This window comes from Eubalaena glacialis, chromosome 7, assembly GCF_028564815.1.
Source record: "Eubalaena glacialis isolate mEubGla1 chromosome 7, mEubGla1.1.hap2.+ XY, whole genome shotgun sequence".
Classification (NCBI taxonomy): domain Eukaryota; kingdom Metazoa; phylum Chordata; class Mammalia; order Artiodactyla; family Balaenidae; genus Eubalaena; species Eubalaena glacialis.
Genome location: NC_083722.1, coordinates 8,533,706 through 8,554,961, shown reverse-complemented (window position 1 = coordinate 8,554,961; position 21,256 = coordinate 8,533,706). Strand labels below are relative to the sequence as shown.

The 21,256-nt window shown below is 40.8% G+C and overlaps 1 protein-coding gene across 3 annotated transcripts in view; it reads left to right on the top strand.

Annotated features, from left to right (window-relative positions):
- NEDD9 (neural precursor cell expressed, developmentally down-regulated 9) overlaps nucleotides 1-21,256 on the top strand; it is a 300,815-nt gene that overhangs the window by 56,040 nt on the left and 223,519 nt on the right. For all 3 annotated transcript variants that reach the window (XM_061195717.1, XM_061195716.1, XM_061195715.1), the window contains exon 2: nucleotides 2,692-2,797. The gene's annotated coding sequence lies outside the window, so the exon portion shown is untranslated. The remainder of the gene's footprint in view (nucleotides 1-2,691; nucleotides 2,798-21,256) is intronic.

The following is a 21,256-nucleotide window of genomic DNA, read 5'->3' as shown; positions in this document are numbered from 1 at the left end:
TGCTAAATTTTTGGAACATAAAGACAAATAAGTTGTGATCTCTACCCTGGAGGGCTTATAGCTGGGTAGAGGGAGATAAACAGACAGGAAAACAAGTAAGGGCAGTCAAACCATGTAGGTGAATTAATGCATAGATGTATAGGGCAAAGGGAGAGTAGGGGAAGACTCATTAATTCCACTTAGAAAGCAGGACAAGCATCACAAAGACCATCTGGGATGAACTTCCTAAATTCCCTTCCCTCTGCTTCCCAAGTCATCTATAGCTACAGATATTCTTACCATCTTTCTTCCTATCTTAGAAGAGGTGTCTACTCTTTTCTAAGGCTGTTCCTTCAAATGGCTCTTAAAAATAAAGTTCATCTTCCAATATAAAAGTGAGGTAAAAGAACTGCAAAAATATGTAAAACAGCAACATAGAAAAATTAAGAAAGAGAAAATATCTCCCATAACCCAGCCAGTTCCTTAACATTGCTGCCATCATTCATTTTGTGTATTTTAATCTCCTTTCTCGTCCTATGCACATTTTTTAAATAAATTTTATTTTATTTTTATTTTTGGCTGCATTGGGTCTTCGTTGCTATGCGCGGGCTTTCTCTAGTTATGGTGGGAGGGGGCTACTCTTCGTTGCTATGCGCAGGCTTCTCATTGCGGTGGCTTCGCTTTGTTGTGGAGCACAGGCCCGAGGCCCTCAGGCTTCAGTAGTTGTGGCACTCGGGCTCCATAGTTGTGGCTTGTGGGCTCTAGAGCACAGGCTCAGTAGCTGTGGTGCACTGGCTTAGTTGCTCCGCGGCATGTGGGATCGTTCCGGACCAGGGCACGAACCCATGTCCCCTGCATTGGCAGGCGGATTCTTAACCACTGCACCACCAGGGAAGTCCCTGCACATTTAAATAGGTATAATCATCCGCCTGTAGCCATCTCCATTCCTCTACCCCCTCCTCTGGGACCCGACTCCTTCCAATTCTACACCTTGACTGTCTTTCCCATTGGAAAGTCCCATTCATTTCCCTACTCACTTAAATCTCACCCATCCTGCAACACTGGAAGCCAAATCACTTCCTTAGCTGAGCTAGAGCTAGACTGTTCTTGCAGATTCTTCAATGACCCGTTAAGGAGATCAAGTCACTTTTCTTGTTGATCCCTTCCTTCTTTCTGCAACTTTTCTCCCTTGACTCCCTTAGTTGTCCATTTTTGAAGTTATTTTGGTTTTTTCCCCCTTCTTCTCCGATAACTCTTTCCTCCTCCATCTCTATATTAGTTCCTCTCCCTCTGCCTACCCTTTAAAGACTGGCAGTTCCAGGGTCTCACCACTGTCAGTTTCTCATCCCTCACTCCAGACTCTCCTGGGACCCCTGCTATGATGTCACATAGTCACTGAGTACTTCCAGACCTGTGTCTCCACCCTAGATTTCTTGCCTGAAACTCAGCCCCACTGGTACCTTACTACTGGGCATCCTTACCCTGGCATCTCCAACTCAACAGTTACCAACTGGATTCCTCGTCTTATTTCTTAGCTTGGTCAAAAGTATTACCTCCTACTTCATCCACTGTGTCAGGAAAATGGACACCATCTTCATTTCTTCCTTCTTACTTAGGCACGTGAACTCTTCCTGCAAGTGTGTCTCAAATCCATTGCTCATTCTCGCTGCCACTTTTTAAAATCAGACCCATATGACTATTTCTTATCTGGTCTATTGGATAGCCTCACTAATGAAGACTCTGTTTTCCATTTCTTTTTACTACACTTTTTCTTCCATGCTATTTCACAAATTACATTTCTAGAATACAGATTCTTTTTTAAAAAATCATTCCTTAAAAAAGAATTAATTAAGTAATTTTAAAAAGCATTCCTTAAAATAAAAATTGTTGATGATTGTCCACTACCTGCACCAAAATTCAGATTTCTTACATAACGCTAAAGAGAGTGTGTCCTTGGCCCCCAGTCTACTTTTCCCACCCTCCCTTCTTTCCTACTCGGTCCCCATACATCCTCTGATGTAGCCCCATGTGATTACTGCATGCTGCCCTGCTTCCCCAAACATGCCGTGAATTCTTACACCTCCCAGGACCTACTGTGGTTTCCCCTCTACCTAGAAAAGCCTCATGCATTTGTCGAAATCATATTCATGCTTCTAAGCCCAGCTTAAATGCCACCTTCTCTGTGAAGTCTTCCCAGACCTTGTTTTCTCCTGCCCCCTGGAAAATCAGTGGCTTTCCCCTCTGTGTTCTCATACCAGAGTGGTTCCCAAACCACTAGAATCAACTTTTAAAAGATCCTGATGCCTGAGCCTTACCTCATATGTTATACCAGAATATTTCAGAGTAAGCTCTGTGCATTCGTAATTTTTGAAATCAGATCTGAGATGCTCAGAATTTGGTAAGTTCAGATATTTATTCATGATTCAATGCACAGATTACGAATAGTCATCAAAGAGAACAAGACTCACTTTATTCTGGGATAGCCTGGTTCTGGAACAAGGAATTACCTTCCTGATTAGTTAGATTGTCTCCAGGGTCTCTGTCCTTGTCCCAGAAACTGAGGTTCTTTGAAAGACCAAAGAAGACAATGGGCGAAGTGATCTGCTGTGGTATTCGCATCTTGAGAAAATTACAAAGGTACTTTGGAATAGAGTTCGGACATCCCATCCTGCTGTTCTTTGGTTGTAACATTTTAAATCTCCTCTCTCCCAGGCAAGTGTATGTGTCAGAATCTCTCCAGTTCTACCAACGTACCTACAGACAAGACTAAATGAATTGAAATGAAGTGTTCTCTGCACCACTAAACTGGGGTCTGAAGGTAAGTCTGCTGAATACATTAAAAAAAAAAGATAGTATAACATTTGTAAGTGAAATATTCTCAATACTCACAATGAATTTTTTTATGGTTCAGATGGGAAGTAGTGTAACAACTTACAGTTTGTCTCAGAAAATCAAAAAGGTTCTCATTTGAGAACCACTGCGGTAAGTTTGCTATTACTGGGATGGACAGGAAGTCAGCAAGTTAATAGAAATGTTTTCTTGGAAGTTTAAATTTATTAAATAACATTTAACTATGATCTGCAGGAAATTTTAAATTCTAAAATTCTTTCCTGTGTCACCGAGCCCAGCCATCGTCCTGATCCTCAGGGATGTTAAACGATAAAGTATTTGTATGTTTCGTGAGTTGGGTAGTGCCAGAGCTCTCCACTCCTCCCCCGCACACCTGCCCTTTGCAAGGATGTGCAAACGCCACACACACACGTGTACAGGGACGGATGTCCACGCCCACAACAGCTGGCCTGTCTACAGCCTGGGTCTAGAAGAAACCTGACTTTTAAGGTTGCTGTTTTTTTTTTCTTTTAAATCGTGATCTTACTGTTGAATCCAAAACTCAAACAAACATGATATCAGGGAAAGTCACAGCAGGGTAGTTTACGGAGATTAGATTTCTTTAAATTACCAAAACAATGAGAGCAGGAGGTCCTTAAAACCAACATTTTACAACCTGAATCATGCTCATGTTTTTGCTCCTTTGCTTAGAAAAACAGTATCGCAGAGTTGACCTAAAACTGGCTAGCAGTGCATGGCACAGTTGGAGAGAAGTGTGCAAACACTGAGTAGCATCCGAGGAAGCCTCCTCCTGCCCTTTGGATCTGTGCCAGGCTGAAGTTCTGAGACTCTGGAGAAGAATCCTTTTCTTCACTCATAGAAAAACATTTATATAAGAACAGTGTATTAAATAATATTTTTATTTAAAGGTTTATTTTAAGTTTCACTGTTCTGAACCCTAAAAATGAGCATAGGTGAATAGACCTGCCACCAATCCCCTACTGCCAAAACTGTCTCTTTACTATTCGAAGTTCAGTTGAATACAGTGGGTCTCAAAATGCAGTCCCCAGACCTGTAGCATCACTCCAGAACTTGTTAGAGAAACAGATTCTCAGACCCCACCCCAGACTTGCTGAATCAGAAACTCTGGTGTGTAGGACCCAGAAATGGGTGCTTTAACCGGCCTTCTAGGTGATTCTGCTGCAGGCTCAAGTTGAGGACTACTGGATTCATACAATTCACTCTGTGAAAAACCAACTGGTGTTGAATATAAGCCAACCATATGCCATTGCTTACTGATAACATAGAGAAACCAATAGGGTCTCTAGAGCACTTGAGCCTTATTCCTAACATTTTTCTCATGTCAAAGGAAAGGGAGTAATGCAGGGATGAAGAAAAAACATGTTTTTCAACCAAGTCCCATTGATGTAAAAAGTGAAAAAATTAATTTAGTGTCACATAAAGGTACAAAAAATAAACCCACTTAGATTATCTTTTTGTTCCTTCCAATAAGAAATAGAACATGTTCAATTTGCCTTTTTTTCCAGTTAACTATGAGGAACAAAAGACAAAGCCAGGAAAAATAACTGTTTCTTATTGTGATTAATTAAAGGAGAGATACCCGATTCTACAGAAGAGCTTATTTTCTTAAAAGGCAAAGGCTTTCCCTATATTTCCTTATGCACTTAGCACACTCCTTAGTCTGAAATAGATATCTAATAAATATTCATTAAAATTGACAGAAAAGGCAAATAGGGGAAAAGGAAGAGAAGCAAAAAGAGAAAAATAGAAAAACACCACAGGGAGAAATATAAACCTGAGAGACAGAGAAAACGATAGAAACATCTACAAGAGAAGGAAGACACCAGGCAGAAAATAGAAGAAAATGACAGAGGTAAAAAGAAAAGAGATGATACCCTGAGAAACAGAGAACTAACCTGATTTATCAATTATACGAATAAAGCTCATGAACTTCAAATGCAGTGATCTAGCTACTCAGGCTAGATCGTGCAACCGTTTCCCTTTTAAAAATTATTTCTGAAACTCTTTGTCCCAAAATGCTGGCCAAGTTTCAAGGACCAAGAAGCAGACTCTCAGGGACACAGGGTTCTACCTAAAGAAGGAACACCTTTTGTCAAGAAGAGATACTTGGATCTGAGATGAGTTGCTTGTGAGACAGCGAGCACCCCGTCACAAGGTATTCAAGCCAAGGAAGATAGGTGACAGATGCTACTAGGAGTGTAACAGATGCTATATCAGAAGAAGAGGGGGAAGGGGGAGATTGGTTCTTTTAAAATCTTCAACTTTACTGAGAATATTTCTCAGAGTTTCACCTCATAGCTGCTGTTTCACAGATATGTAAGCATGGGAAACATGGCTCAATGAACCAAAGCCTGTGAATTCTCACCTTGAACCAAAATTCACCTTAACCTCTGAGCCAGTCACTACCCTATCTCATGCTTGGTTTCATCTCTGCAATGAGAATATGCCCTAATAGCAGACAGTGCAGATAACTAAGAAAAGTGGTCCTGATAACTTAAAAAATGCAAATGCTCAGTGATTACCCTTTAAAATGTGTGAATAGTGCTTTATAGCAATAACTGAATAGTTCAAGAACAGTTGTAAGCAGAGTTGGCCTAAGGGAAAAACATGATCTGACTTAAGTGTTGGCAGGAGACATTCTACTCACTCCCAAGGAGGGACCCACTTGTTCGAGAAAAAACATCAGAAATCATGAACTACCACAGCACACAAAAACAGAGCTGGTGGCCACATCTTAAAAGTCAGAAATGATGATCCAACTCTGGAAAATGGTAGTTTTTCCAGTTAGTTCTTCCATTCAGGAAAGCACCAGCCCCTCCATACAGCTTAACTGGATACTGGCCTTTCAACTTTTCATCTCAGGTAATAAACAAGAGAGAGCAATGAGGAAAGACAACCCACACTTCCATTGTCATTAGACATTATACATTCACGTCATTATACAGTTGTTCAAACCCATAGAATATACAACACCAAAGGTGAACCCTAATGCAAACTTTGGTCTTTGGATGATAATGATGTGTCAGTGTAGGTTCATCAGCAGTAACAAATGTAGCTCTCTGGTGGAGGAGGCTGATAGTGGGGGAGTCTGAGCACGTGTGGGTTATAGGGGATACCTCCATATCTTCCTCTCAGTTTTGCTGTGAACCTTAAACTGCTCTAAAATAATAGAGAGAGTGAGAAACTACATGAGACATATATTTGTTTCATATACATGTGTAAAGATGCAAGTATGTCCACATGGGGACATACACTATCTTTCAGTCTCTATGAAGAAACTCCTTCTCTGCTGTCTGGAAAGTCTTCTTTTGAGAGGGGCAGGCCTGGATGTGTGTGCATCTCGTTGGTCCCCTTAGTGCCTCACTGCGTGTCTTCAAAGCAAAGCGTCTTGGGGCAATTTGAAGAAATCTTTCCTTGTGCGGCACTATCCTACCAAGTATGATCATTCTTGAATCAGCTGAGCTAAGTGGACAAATAATACCTTAGCTTCCATGTGAGTATTGTTTTATCAGTAAAATAGTGGATCTTATAGCATTTTCTACTAATCAAATTGTTACACCATTAAAAAAAATCAAATCAAGGGAAGAGGCAAGAATTTGATTATAAGGCTGTCAAGACATGATTACACAATGATGGCCTTGGGTCAAGGCTGGGAGGCAGTTCTTTCTGTGCTGGCAGTGAAGGCTGATTTATGATGAGTGCTCAAAGTCCTGGTATTCTGGAACAAAGGGAAGGAGGATACAGGTACAGCCCATTAGCTGTGCCCCTGATCCTGGCATTTGGAGTTCCTTCCCCACTTGAAGACAATACGGGGTTGATTTTTATCAGGACCTACCGTTAGGTATCCAACATAGCGTGTCTCTTGTATTTCTGAACAAACTCTGGCAGAATGCAAAAGAGAGAAGAGGCCATCTAATTAAGTACCTTGTACATAGAAAAATAAAGTGGTAATTAATGTGTTTATGCAGTGCAGGTTGTTATGAAAACACATATCACTTTTTTGAGATCACATTCTTCTCTTGCCTCATAAAAGTTAAGAGAACGAGCATTTATTGAGTACCTACCAGGAGCTAAGGATTTTATAGACATTATTTCCTTAAATGTTGACAACTAAGCCAAGTAGATATTATATTGCTCGCATTTCCGGGTGAGGAAACTAAAGTCAAGAGGATAAAACACGTGGTCAATGTTACCAGACAGTTGATGGGAGAGCTAGGATTCAAAGTTGTGTTCAGTTACAAAACCAGAGTATTTTCTATCACATGTTGTTGCACCATTTTCTAGAATTATCATTTTGGAGTTCTAAGGGGCCTTCTTTCATTGCTGGTTGTCAAAAAAATAACAATTATAGACATACACCCAGACACACCTATTCATATATGTGAAAAAATGAGATACAGTGTAGTGTGGTGGTAAAGTGCATGAATTCTGGAGCAAAACTACTGAGGTTTAAATACCTGACTCGCTGTGTACCTCTGGGCCAGGTGCTTTGCCACTCTCTGACTCATTTCCTATTTGTACATCAGGGATACTGATAGTGTAATAGTTAAGAATGGTGTTTGGAACATTTTAAGCACTTTGCAAGTATTAGCCAATACTGTTGTATCAACAAGGGTAGAACTCTTGAGTAATATTTCTCATTCAGTGCATCTTGCTGGAACAATGAAATTTAGTGCTAAGGAGCTGAAGATTAAAACTGAGATAGATTTATAGACCAATTAGTTTCATTTCTGCTCCATGCCCATAGATTTCCTAACACCCCCCTCAGCCATATCAGTGAGGATCATGGGCCAAAAGGGCTTCCTGAAATAGAGTGATTTTACACTCTCTACAAAACACCATTTCTTGAGGATCAGACAGTAAGTCAGTCATGAAATGGAATTTGAGCCTTTTACCATTGTAATTAAAAATGCTGATTTCATAGGCCAATGTTTATAGCAGCATTATTCACAACAGCCAAAAGATAGAAGCAATCCAGGTGTTCATTGGCAGATGAATGGATAATCAAGATGTGGTATATGCATAAATGGAATACTATTCAGCCTTTACAAGGAAGGAAATTCTAACACATACTATAACATAGATGAACCTTGAGGACATTATGCTAAGTTAAATAAGCCAGTCACAAAAGGACAAATACTGTATGATTCCACTTATGTAAGATACCTAGAGTAGTCACCTTCAGAGACAGAAAATAGAATGGTGGTTTCCAGGGGCTGAGGGAGAGAGGAAATGGGGAGTTATTATTTAATGGGTACAGAGTTTCAGTTTTGCAAATGAAGAGAGTTCTGGAGATTGCTTGCACAACAATATGAGTGTACTTAAAACTACTGAACTGTATACTTAAAAATGATTAAGACAGTAAATTTTATGTTCCATGTATTTTACCACATTTAAAAATTTTTTTGAAATACTGATTTCAATCAAACCAACTGTAGCTACCACAGTGGCCACCAGTTAGGGGAAGGGTGTTCCGTTGTTACTGATCTATAAGATCTGATGAAATTGTTAATGCTTTTTCCTGTCAGCAGCCAATCTCAGTGATAGGCTGCAGCTGCTGTCCGTGCTCTCCAGTCCAAACAAGAGTCCAGGTCACCCACTCTTGGCCTTTGATTCTTTCCTAGGGGAGCTACAAATATGACTCTTAAGTTAAAAGGAAAATGCACGCGTGTATCCCTGGGTGGTCACCCTGTTGAACCCCTTTACATAAGGGAGAATAAGGGGCAGCGTTAAAATCTTCCATATAGGTCAGCTGTGTTATATCACACGGCTGTCGGATGTAATGTTTGTGTCTCTGATGCCATCGGTGGAGCTCTAGGCAACATCCCATGGTCTCTGTGTTTGAACTCTGTGTCTTTGCACATTATATGAACATCAAGTCTGCACTTGGAACTTGGGCTATTCCCCCCAAGCAGGGAATGCTTGAGTCCCTTCGTTAATTAGGACCACTTAGATTTCTCTGATCAGTGGTTTCAATGTGAGTATTTTAGATTAGATTTGCTGCCTATCGATTCTTTTAAAATGTGTTTGAATTTCACAAGTATGTGTGAATCTTGGATCTTTTATTAATCCCAGTTGGAAAGGAGGAGGGGGGAGGACAAACATTTCATGTTTCAGCACAAGTTAGAGCCACTTTCAAGTCCAGCATATTAATTAACTAACAGATGATTGTCCTTCATAATAGTAGTATAGTGTAAATAAGATTCTACTTATTTTACTCATAATTATAATAAATTCTTTATGCTTCCTTCTCTGACTGCTTCCACACTTCCACATGTGTGTGTAAGGCTGTGTGAGACAAAGTGTGTGTGTGTGATATATCTATTATGTGGCATCCTGAAATTTGAAACAAGGGCAATTCATCCTATTGAAAGAGCAGAGACTTTGTTTCTGAGACCTACGACACTCCTACAAGCTTATGTCAAAAAGCCAGCTGTCAAATAGCTTACAGAAAATAAGCTTTACAGAAAATTAAAAGCAACGTGACAGTGTTTTACCCTGAATGTCTCTTGATTCAAACTCTCTTGAAAAGTAGAGGCCAAGTGCCACCTGTTACTGGAAGGAGGCCATATGACCTCCGACCAGACTGCTGCCAGGGAGCTTTGGCCACATCTGTGATTTCCGTCAGCATCCACCGTCTTTGGCCCATGAAGAGACTGGGGCAGAACTTGGTTAAGGAGCGGAAGTTGCTTTCAAAAGACTGAGATGAAAGAACTGCTGGGATCAAATGATTATAACAATGACTGATTCTCTTCTGCACAATCCTAAGAACTGACCCGTCCTTGACCTTCCAGAATATCAACCTGTCAGGACTGTGGAGAGAAGCCACAGCAAATGGTGAGACCACTGGGTGTGATCAGTGGGTCTTGGTGGTAAAAACAAAGTGACTCTTCCTCTCTTTCAGCCCACAGACTCTCAGGTACAGTGGGACACTGTCAGGACTGAGCCTGTGCCCTGAGAACACATGGATGGCCTGACTCAGAAACCAGAAGTGGCCTTGGCAGGAGCTATCTTAGCAGGGACCACAGACTTTTAAAAGAAGGGGAAGCAAGAGCTTTAAACCAAGTTTCCCTTTGCGTTCCGCCAAGGACAGGTATTTGCTTTGCTCAAAGAGAGATTTCACAGAGTGATTTCATGCATAGCACAGACAGTAGGAGGATTTTTCGGCTGTCATAGCTGGGACTGACTGACGTCATCAGGGCATTATCACTCCAGTGGCTTTCTACGCATATGATATTAAACATGTATGTGTGTGTGTGTGTGTGTGTGTACACAATGCCTGAATCAGGTAACACCACCACCCACCATTTCCCCAGCATTCTTGGGTATATTTGCAATATTAGGGCAGCTCTCTTATCCTCTGGTTATTAACTATTAACACAGGTACTTTATTCACAACATCTCCTTTGATTTTCATTACCATGCTATGAGATAGGCATTATGTCTCCACTATATAGATGGGAAAACTGATGCTTAAAGAGGTTGAAGAACATGCTGAGGTGGCATAGCCAGGAAGTGGCAGAGGTGGGATCTGAGCTGAGGAAGTCCAGAGCTTTGCTCTCAATCCTGCTCCCACAAGATAAGTAGCACACGTTGTATCAGCTGCACAAAGTCACTAAAGAATCCCAGGTGAACATCTGCAAAGCCCATTCACTAATATTCCTCTCCTTTGCAGAGCTGACCCACAAGCACGAAGTGTGGCATTGCCTCCCCTGCCACCTCGGCCGGTGTCCCTCTGCTTATGCTGATTTCATTCCTTTCCGATATTAACATTGGACCTACCTTCTTTCCATGACCCCGATGGCCAACCCTCCCAACAGCATGTCCTGAATAATAGACTCAGGCGAAAAGTCCTCAGCCATCTTTCCTAGCAGAATTGCTGTCCCTCTGTCCCTCTGTGGACTTCTCAAGAGGCACCGTCTGTGCGGCCAGAACTAACCGCCCAGTCTCCTCTTTAACCAGAGTTCCCAAACATCACATCCTCTTGACAGCTACATACAAAGGAGGCAAAGTCAGTTTTTTAGCTGGTGATCATCAGCTTGCTCTTTCTGCTGTCTCCTGGATTTCTTTATCCTTTCTCTTCTAGCTCCTCAATTGTCTGCATTCTTTAAGAAGCTGCACTGTGTTGCTGTGTTCAGATGATAGATGATAGATCGATAGGTAGTTAGGGTCTAAATAGATAGAACAGGGTATGGATAAGTATTGTATGTGTATGTATATTATTGATTTGGGTTCCCCTAGAAGCAGACCCTGAGATAAGGATCCACATGCAGGTAGGAAACACTAGTAGGAGAATAAAGATGTGAGAAACAGGGAAGAGAAGAAAACTAAAGGAGAATAATCAAACAACTTCCCATTGAAGGCAAATGGAACTTAATTCCTCTGGGGGATTCTGGGAGACTGTAAAACTTCTACTCAAAGTGGATTATCACTATTATCTCAAGCTCCACCCCAAATCTACTGAATCAGAATGTGAATTTTTAACAGTATCCCCTAGTGATAAAGTTTATAGAGTACTGGAGCAGAAAATGTCTCAAAGTTAAACTAACGAAGGGGTAAGAAAGTTGTGACATTTATCCCTCAGCTTCCCCATTTGATACTGGTTTTGGGCCATTTCTGAGAGTATTAATTCTCTGGCACTTCTGGCTTAACCTTTGTATTGTTGGAACAATCAGGCTCCAGTGGCCAGAAAGAAAGTCCTCAGACATAAAATTAAAGGTATTAGCAGTAAGCAGCTCTTGGCACATACAGCTATAATAAGTTCAGCTATGATTCAGCTACATATAAATATGATATTAAAATTGAGATTGAATTGCAATAATAACTACACGACTGTAATACTGATTCAATGTTAACGGTACATTAGGTAGATTGAAATAATAGGATTTCATCTGGGCTTTTATTCTAAATAAAGTAGTTAGTTAATTTAACTAGCAGAGAAATACCATTATCACAATTAACTTTAGAAGCACTAAAATAAATATATATATAGTCTTTTCTCAGTAGTTATTTCAGGCTCTCTCAAGTAGGCCATGAGGGAGGTCAGGAAACGGGCTCCATATTTCATTTACTTATTATAATTCCTAGTATTAACCCTCAGGAGGGGTTGGGAGGCAGGCAACCAGTATTCTTCACTGCAGTGTCAAACAGTGCACCATACATATTCTGGAGTTCGTTCAAGAGCTGAAATTATAGTGGAAAAAAAAAAAAGAGACTCCTATTATAATGTTAAACACGGTAAAGACATTTGGATGACATCCAGAAAAATCCATCACTGCTCCCAGACACAATAAAGTAACTACAATAAAGCGATTTCAAGGAAAATGTTAGTTCTGTTACCCATCACTTGCATTTTAAGGGGGTATTAGGGTATTTCATATCACACAAGGAAAAATTCAAAAAAAATTCAAGATGCATCAAAAGTTTCTAAATCAGCTTGGAAAAAAATTAGAATAGTAACCTCTTAGAAACATCAAACTTAAACAAAAATCCTAAATAAGATTTTAATGTTTAAATAATAGGGTTATAGAAAGGTGGGAATCCAAAATTTTGGTTCCTCACGGGATGTATTAATTATGAGCTCCAATTACAAGTTCAACATGAACTTCATTAAATAAAATTTACAATAAAAATGAATGAGCTATATATCCTGTTCTACATGTTTTGCTCAATACAACACCAAATGAATTTTAAAATACTGTAAAATTACACTTATTATTTATTAACCAAGTACAAAATAGAAAAACCTTTCATTTAGAAAATAAAAAATTAACGCAGGGAGTATATTCTTAACATTCTTAAGTAATGAAATCCTACGGCATATATTCTTATGCCTCCTTCTCTCCCCTCTGCCTCCCTTCTCTCTGCCCTTTAGCTTCCAGCAGCAAAATCAATTTTGTATCTATGAAATAAGTCTCACCTGAATCCACTGAGCACGGTGTTTTCTGTGCACTTCCTCACACTATGAATTAGCTGCCTTCTTTAGAATAAAGTCTAGTGAAATCCTGCTTTTGCTGACGTCTTCTCTTTCTCTTTATGAGTAGCTGCTGCTCTGGCCAAGACACTGAGGAAGACATCCCTGGCTTTAAATCATGTATTTATTTATAGTACGGTTGACAGGCTCATTGGTGTTAGAAAGAAACGTCCTGCCAAATTTGGCAGTTCAACTCCTCACTCTGATCCAAATTTCAGCTTGAAAAACCCCACAGTGTGGAATGTCAGTTTGGATTGAGGAGGGGGGTATTTTCTTCAAAGAAATAAAATGATTTCCCCTTTCCCCGAAGTCTGTGTAGGAAGTAACTTGTAGAGGGATCAAGGTATATCTGCTGGGGGTAGGCTGGGCCCACTCACCAGCAAAGGACTCACTTCTGAGATTAGAGTTAAGAAGAGTGCAAACTGTGATGGGTCTTTGAGATGAGAACATATCTGTGAACACCAAAGGTCCAAAGCCAAATGGGTTGGTATCAAAAACTAACTGGGTTCTGGACCAGTGCTGTCTAATAGAGACAGAGCCACGAAAGCGATTCTAAGTGGTCTGTAGCCCCATTAAAAAAGTAGAAAGAAACAAAGTTCATTTAAATAGTATATTTTTAACCCAATATGTACAAAATGCTATCATTCTTAAGGCTGGTGAGATATGTAAGTACTTTTTTCATACTAAGTCTTCAAAATCAAGTGTGAATGTTACCCTCACAGCACATTTCAAGGGTCCCAAAGCCACCTGTGACTAGTTGCCACCGTGCTGGTCAGCCCAAGTCCAGACAATATGAACCAGATTACTTCTAAAATACTTGCAGGATCTTTAAGAACCAGATCAAAAGCACTAGCTGAAATCATGAAGCCAAACTTTATTCTTATTAGCGTGAGGTCTGACCTCTTTCATTTATACTTAGAACTCCAGCTACCTAAGAGACTTTTCGCTAAGGATTATTTTGTCATCCAAAATATTTTGTCATTATTTTGTCATCAATTTCACATACTCTCATTCACCCGAAACACATGTTTTGAGCAGCACCCCTCCGCCACACATATAACCCTGCAGTATCCTATCCTCCAACCCTTGGGAATCGCTTTAAATTAGGAAAGTACTTTAATTCTGATTTGCTTTTTAGTACAAAAAAGCAGCGTCAGTATGTTTTGTTTAAAAATGTGTTCTGCCTAAGGTACAGAAAAACCCTTATGTCAAAGCTTCATCTAGGTTTTTATGTGGCTAGAGGAAGGACATCAAGAAGCAAATAGTTCTGTTATTTGAAAAAGTTATATATGCTAGGGCTCATTTTTAATGTGCTGTGGGCCTCTGGTCAAGTTGTGGAATTAGGAAGGAGACAGAGGCCAACCTGTCACTTCAGCACATCATGATGTGTATTGCCATCCCCTTGGGGAGCAGTCTGAGCACAGTTTCCTGTAATTAGAAAAATGTTTCTTATCCTCAATATGGATCTTGATTGTGATGTTTCTGAAACTTAATGTCTCTTCTGAGACAAGAGTTACTTCTGAGATGACTCAGAAATAATAAGGCATATTTGCACATTATACTACCAGGGAAATCTCAAAGAGCACTGAACTTGGAGAGCCAACTTTTATCCTGGACTGTCTTCAGGAAGCCCCCTGCCTCCCAGTGACAGTCTGGCTTAACTTGAGAAATGTTTTGCTGCAAGTGGTTGTCCTAGGAATTGCACTGGTTTAGGTATAGAAATGGGTAGGAAGGGAATTCTAGGACATAACTGCTACCAGTGAGTAGGGGACAGGTTTCTCCAAGGGGAGATGAAGATTCACATTCTATTGGTTTGAAGAAGGAAGCCCTCCTTGCAGAGAGATAAAACCTGAGGATCAGGAGCCAGGGCTGGGTACTCTGTGTATCTGTGAAGGGTTTAACTTTCTGAGTGATTTTTCTGTTGGACTATTGGAATAGTTTTGTGAAGGACACACTATTAATTTCTCCTCCTATATTCTTTTACAGCTTTTTGATAAAAGTTTTCTGTGATAGAATAAAAGCAGAACTAGCCACATAATTGCAGGGCAAGTGCAAAATGAAAATGCAGGAACCCTTGTTCAAAAATTATTAAGAAGTTCAACAGAATGTGGTATACACTTATAATAGAATATTAGTCTTAAAAATGAAGGAAATTCTGAGACATAGTCACTAGCAAGCAGCAGGATACTAAAGACAAAAGAAAATTTTTAAAACAATCAGAATAAAAAGTAAACTACTTACAAAGGAACAATAATTAGACTAACAAACAGCAAAATTCTCATTAGCATTACTAGAAGCCAGAAAACAATAGAGTATTGGGAGAACATAGTTGTCAATCTGGAAGGTTCTATCTAGCTAAATTATTATTCAAGAGTAAAAGTGAAATAAAGACAGTTTCAAACAGGGGCTTCCCTGGTGGCACAGTGGTTGAGAATCCGCCTGCCAATGCAGGGGACAAGGGTTCAATCCCTGGTCCGGGAAGATCCCACATGCTGCAGAGCAACTAAGCCCGTGTGCCACAACTACTGAAGCCCACGTGCCTAAAGCCCATGCTCCACAACGAGAGAAGCCACCACAATGAAAAGCCCGCACACTGCAACGAAGAGTAGCCCCCGCTCGCCACAACTAGAGAAAGCCTGCGCACAGCAACGAAGACCCAACACAGCCAAAAATATGTAAATAAAATAAATAAATTTATTTTTTTAAAAAAAGACAATTTCAAACAAATTGAGCCTGAGAGAGTTTATAACTCACGGTCTTTCCATCATTGAAAAAAACTACAAGAGGATGTACATCAGCAGGAAGAAAACTAAACCCAGTAGGAAGGACTGGCACACAAGAAGTATTTTGCAGTTTCTCATTCTATCCCTATGTCTCTTATAACTTTTCATATTTTCTATTTCTTTTTTTTCTCTGTGTTGCATTCTGAATAACTTATTCAAATTTTTCTAGTTTACTATTTCTTTATTTATCAAGTTGCTAATAATTTTCTGTGATTGTTAGGATTAAGTTCCAGTAAAGGAATAGAAAAACCCAATATAGCCATGGCTTTAAAAAAAAAAGAGAAATTCAGTTTTCAGTCAAGATGGAGTAACAGGGCCTGGATTTCTCCTCCTATTTGAGAAAAAAAAAAAGAACAAATATAAGAAGCAACAGTTTTTAAGACACTGGACATCAAGTAACAGAAGATAGTGATCCTAATGAGAAACAAATAAGTCCTGTAATTGCTCAAGCTTGCTGCCTTTCGTTTGCAGGCTGTGCCACTAGGAGAGGGAACACAAGTGGAGCCTGCTGTTCTCCTTGAGTTGAGGAGATGGAGCTGAGAGTCTCAGAAGAGCAAGACAGATAGAGTTCACAGGACAGAATCCTGAAAAGAGGAGAGCTGCACGGAGAGAAAAACCCGGAGATCTGCAGCAGGGTCTCCCATAAGCAATCAGTTGAGTAATCATCAGTGTATGTGTATGAGGAAACTATCTGAAGCTAGAGGAAGAACCACCCAAAATGATTAGAGGAAACAGTACCTGAGCTCACACAGGAATAGCGCCCATTCATTTGTTGGTGGACACTTAGGTTGTTTTCATGTCTTGCCTATTGTAAACAATGCTACAGTGAACATGGGGGTGCATATATCTTCTCAAATCAGTGTTTTCATTTTCTGTGGATAAATACCCAGTAGTGGAATTGCTGGATCATATGGTAGTTCTATTTTTAATTTTTTGAGGAAACCCCATACTGTTTTCCTTAGTGGCTGCACCAGTTTACGTTCCCTCCAACAGTGCACAGAGTTCCCTTTTCTCTACGTCCTCGCCAACCCTGTTATCTGTTGTCTTTTTGATAATAGCCATTCTGACAGGTGTGAGGTAATATCTCACGGTGGTTCTGATTTGCATTTACATAATGATTAGTGATGTTGATCACCTTTTCATGTACCTTTTGGCCATCTGTATATCTTCTTTGGAAAAATGTCTATTCGGATCCTCTGCCCATATTTTAATTGGATTGTTTTTTGTTTGTTTGGGGCTTCTTTGCTATTGAGTTGTATGAGTTCTTTATATATTTTGGATATTAGCCCCTTATTAGATATATGAATTGCAAATATTTTCTCTCATTTAGCAGGTTGCCTTTTCATTTTGTTGATGGTTTCCTTTTCTCTGCAGAAGCTTTTTAGTTTGATGTAGACCCATTTGTTTATTTCTACTTTTATTTCCTTTGCTTTTCATGTCAAACCTAAAATATCATCACCAAGACTAATGTCAAGGAGCTTAGCTTATCGCTTGTGTTTTCTTCTAGGAATTCTGGTTTCAGGTCTTACATTCATGTCTTTAATCCATTGTGAGTTCACTTTGTGTATGGTATAAGATAGGGGTCCACTTTCATTCTTTTGCATGTGGCTGTCCAGTTTTCCCAGTACCATTTATTGAAGACCCAGCTACTTCTTTTTTATTTTTTTAATAAATTTATTTATATTTATTTTTGGCTGCTTTGGGTCTTCGTTGCTGAGCGCGGGCTTTCTCTAGTTGCGGCGAGCGGGGGCTACTCTTTGTTGCACTGCGCGGGCTTCTCACTGCCGTGGCTTCTCTTGTTGCAGAGCACGGGCTCTAGGCGCGTGGGCTTCAGTGGTTGCGGTGTACAGGCTTAGTTGCTCCGCAGCATGTGGGATCTTCCCGGACCAGGGCTCGAACCCATGTCCCTTGAATTGGCAGGTGGATTCTTAACCACTGCACCACCAGAGAAGCCCAAGACCCAGCTACTTCTTTAAAAGACTTGAAGTAGCTACTAATTACCTAGGAAAATAGCCAAAGATTTATTACCTGATATATATATTTTATACCCTTGTGTACTTCCCCAGTTTTCCTTCAATTAGAGGGAGATTATTGAGTGACTTACACTCTACAGTACTACATAATGGGGAAAGAAACCATAGATCTTATATATGGTTTCCACTGTCTAGACTTGCTTATTTTAGATCCATCTAATGCATGAACGATAATGGGACATTTTCCAAGACTAGGAAGAGCAACATATAAGTGGAGCTGACATCATAGTTCTTCTTGTGTTAGGAAATTTCCCATCGTTGTTCCAAGAAAGCAAACACTTGGGAACCACACTGCAGGAAATGAATGGTTTCACATCAATGGTCGTTTGCCACGTAGTCTGCAGTGTCATAAAATGTCTTATAATGATGGCATCTCCTACTCGATCTTCCCTTCCTGAGGAAAGTTTGATTCTTTCTAGAGAATAAATTGCTGACTGCGGATTTACATTTTCTCTTGGAGAGAAGTTTTTCTCCACGTTCGCGAAAAATTATACTAACAATAAATGATGCTGAACGTTAGGCTTTATGTGGATATTTCCATTGCACTTACTGCTTTTGATAGGAATCAGGAAAGTCTTATATGTGTGATGAAGATGCTATATGTTGAGGAGGGGGAGTTTCTGAGTCCATGAGTCTTCAGTATGCTTCTTTGGGATAGTGAAGAGGACTTTCCATTTACATTTTTAAAAAATTTTTATTGGAGTATAGTTGATTTACAATGTTGTGTTAGTTTCAGGTGTACAGCAAAGTGAATCAGTTATACATACACATATATCCACTCTTTTTTTAGAGTCTTTTCCCATATAGGCCATTGCAGAGTACTGAGTAGAGGACCTACTGTATATCACAGGGAACATTTTTAAAATAATAATGAAGGAGATGAGCACCATGCACTTTCATCCAAACAGGCAAGATAAACATCCTATTTTTTCCAGAGTCTGGGTTTTGGAAAATTACGGGCTGCCTGCATTTGAATTCTGTTCTCATTTTTATGCTTCCTGTAGTGGCCTTTCTATATACAGACAACGTTTCTTTTCGCTTCCCATTAACTATTGTTCAAACTCCCTTGTATGTTTCCCCAGAATCTTCATGATCTGGCCCTTGCTTACCTCTCCAGCTTCATTTTTTATCCTCCAGAAACACACACATATACACATGCTAACTTCCCTCCAAAACCTCTATCCCATCCTCCGTGATGGGGCACCACACTCACACACTGCAAAGCGGCCATGTGAAAATTATCTCAGTTCCATATATGGCTATGTTCCCACCAGCCTCTGGGCCTTTGCCCATGCTGTTTTATTTGCTTAAAATACTACTTTACACATAGTCTTTGTTTCGGACTTTGCATGTTTGAACGCTCCCAAATTCATATGTTTAAACCCTAACCCCCAAATGGATGGTAATAGGAGACAAGGCCTCTGGAAGGTGATTAGGTTATGAGGGTAGAACTTCCATATGGAATTAGTGTCCTCATAAGATGTGGAAGAGAGTAGATCTCTCTCTCTCTCTGCTGTGTGAGGATCCAAAGAGAAGGTCTGTAAACCGGGAAGAAGACCCTCATCAGAACCTGATCACGCTGGTGCCCTGACCTTAGACTTCCAGCCCCCAGTACTGTGAGAATAAATGTTTATTGTTTAAGCCACACCCAGCCTATGATAATTTGTTTTAGCAGCCTGAACTAAGACAGTCTTTAGCTAACTTCCACTGAGCCTCCATTTCAGCTTAGTAGGCACTTCCTTTGAAAAATTTTTGGTTAACGCTACCAGCCAAGATTAGGTCCCCTTATATGTTCTCCTGTCCTCCCTACCATAGCGCTTATTTCACTGTGTTTTTGGCATATTTTATTTTCTAAAGATGGCCATAACTGTATCTCCTGTCCCACACAGTCTTACCTTGTTCTCCTTCATCAAGAGGTTGGGGACAGAGGTTGGAGGAGTCTGATTCTCCTTCCCTGGGATCTAGGCTGGCCTTAGTAACCAGTAGAAGGCGGTGGAAGTGATGGCGCATGATTTCTAAGGCTGGTTCAGAAAAGGCCCTGAAGCTTTAGTCTGATTTTGTTGAGACACTTGCTCTGGGGGAGGCTAGTTGCCATGTGAGAAGTCTCCCTTAAGACGGTCTCCCTTAAGATAGTCATGGTGGAGATGACTCATGTAGGTGTTCCAGACAATAGCTCCCAGATGACAGCTCAGCAAGGACTGCCAGCCAAGTGAGTGAACACATCTTCAGATAATTCTAGCCCCCAGCCCTTAAGTCACCCTCAACCATGAGTCTTCTCAGCTGAGGCCCAGACATCATGGAATCCTGTACCCTATTCAAATTCCTAAGCTGCAGAGCCACGAGCATAATAAAGTGGTTGGTTTAAGCTGCTAGATTTGGGGATGATTTGTTACGGAGCACTAGTAACTGAAACATTGTTGTATAAATGAATGTTCACTTATCTAGGCTGTAAGATCCCACACCAGATTCTACAAGCATGGGGGTGGGGGTCTATATCTGATTTGTTTGCTATTATAACCTTAGCTTTTAGCTCAATGCCTGGCACATAATAGGTATTTGGTAAATAATCTTAACTAAATAAATAGATGACTGGATTGGTGCCTCCTTTCTCTGGCTTTGTGTTTATCCACCTCTTTCTCACACCTTAAGTTTGGTCATCTAGTTACAGACAGCTGGTTTGCCCAAGACATTGTTTTTCTTGTCTGTCAAATTCTACGTCATGGATTCCTACTGTGTTCCTCTTGACTGTTTCTTGTCCCAATGTTTGGGATAACGAAGCAGCCAAGTGAAAGGCCTTGTACCTTGTGGGTCACTAACAAGTCAATAAACAGCAATTCCTGTCTCGCTTCCCCAGCCTCTCTCTGGCTTTCTTTTCTATCACCTGAATGCCTCATCACAGCCAGAAGAGAGCCTTTATGTTCCCCGTCTGTCTTCAGAGCAAACGAGGCTGGACACAGGAAGAAAGGGCTCTCAGGTCCCTGGCTGGATGGGTTGGCTCAGTGCGCTCATCCCTGGCTCCATTCCAGTTCAGTGGAATCTTGCTCTGGACTATTCGCCCCCGTCCTTTGCAGGCTATAGGGCTGGCCCAGCGAAGAGCAGCAGCTGCTGTGCAAACATGAAAGAGAGGCAGCACTCAAGCCTTTAACAGCCCATATTCCGCTCAGGCCACGTGCACGCTGGCATTTGATAACGTTTTGATGAAAAAGCTTCTCAGTAGCCCTGCTTTCACCAAAAGGCGACTGGAGTGAAGGGAAGGGTGACTGGAGGCCAGCAACCCTCTGAATCCCGTCAACTTGAGAGTAGTCTTCGTGAGGGTGCAGAACCATCCATTAGAAAGATACCGCCTCTCTCTTTCCACACACCCTCTAGGACATGGGGATTGGAGAGCCTGCAGAGTTAGCAGTCATATCAAAACAGCACGTCATCCGCTCTGGCTCAAGGAGCCTAAGCTGTGAAGGAGGTGGGTGGGGAATCCAGGCACTGGGCGGTATGAGATAACACCCTTGCCTCAGAAAGTCTGTCACCTTCTCCCTCCACCCAAAACCCTTTCCCTACTCTTACACATGCGTGCATACACACACACACACACACACATACACACACACAAGGCCAGGAGG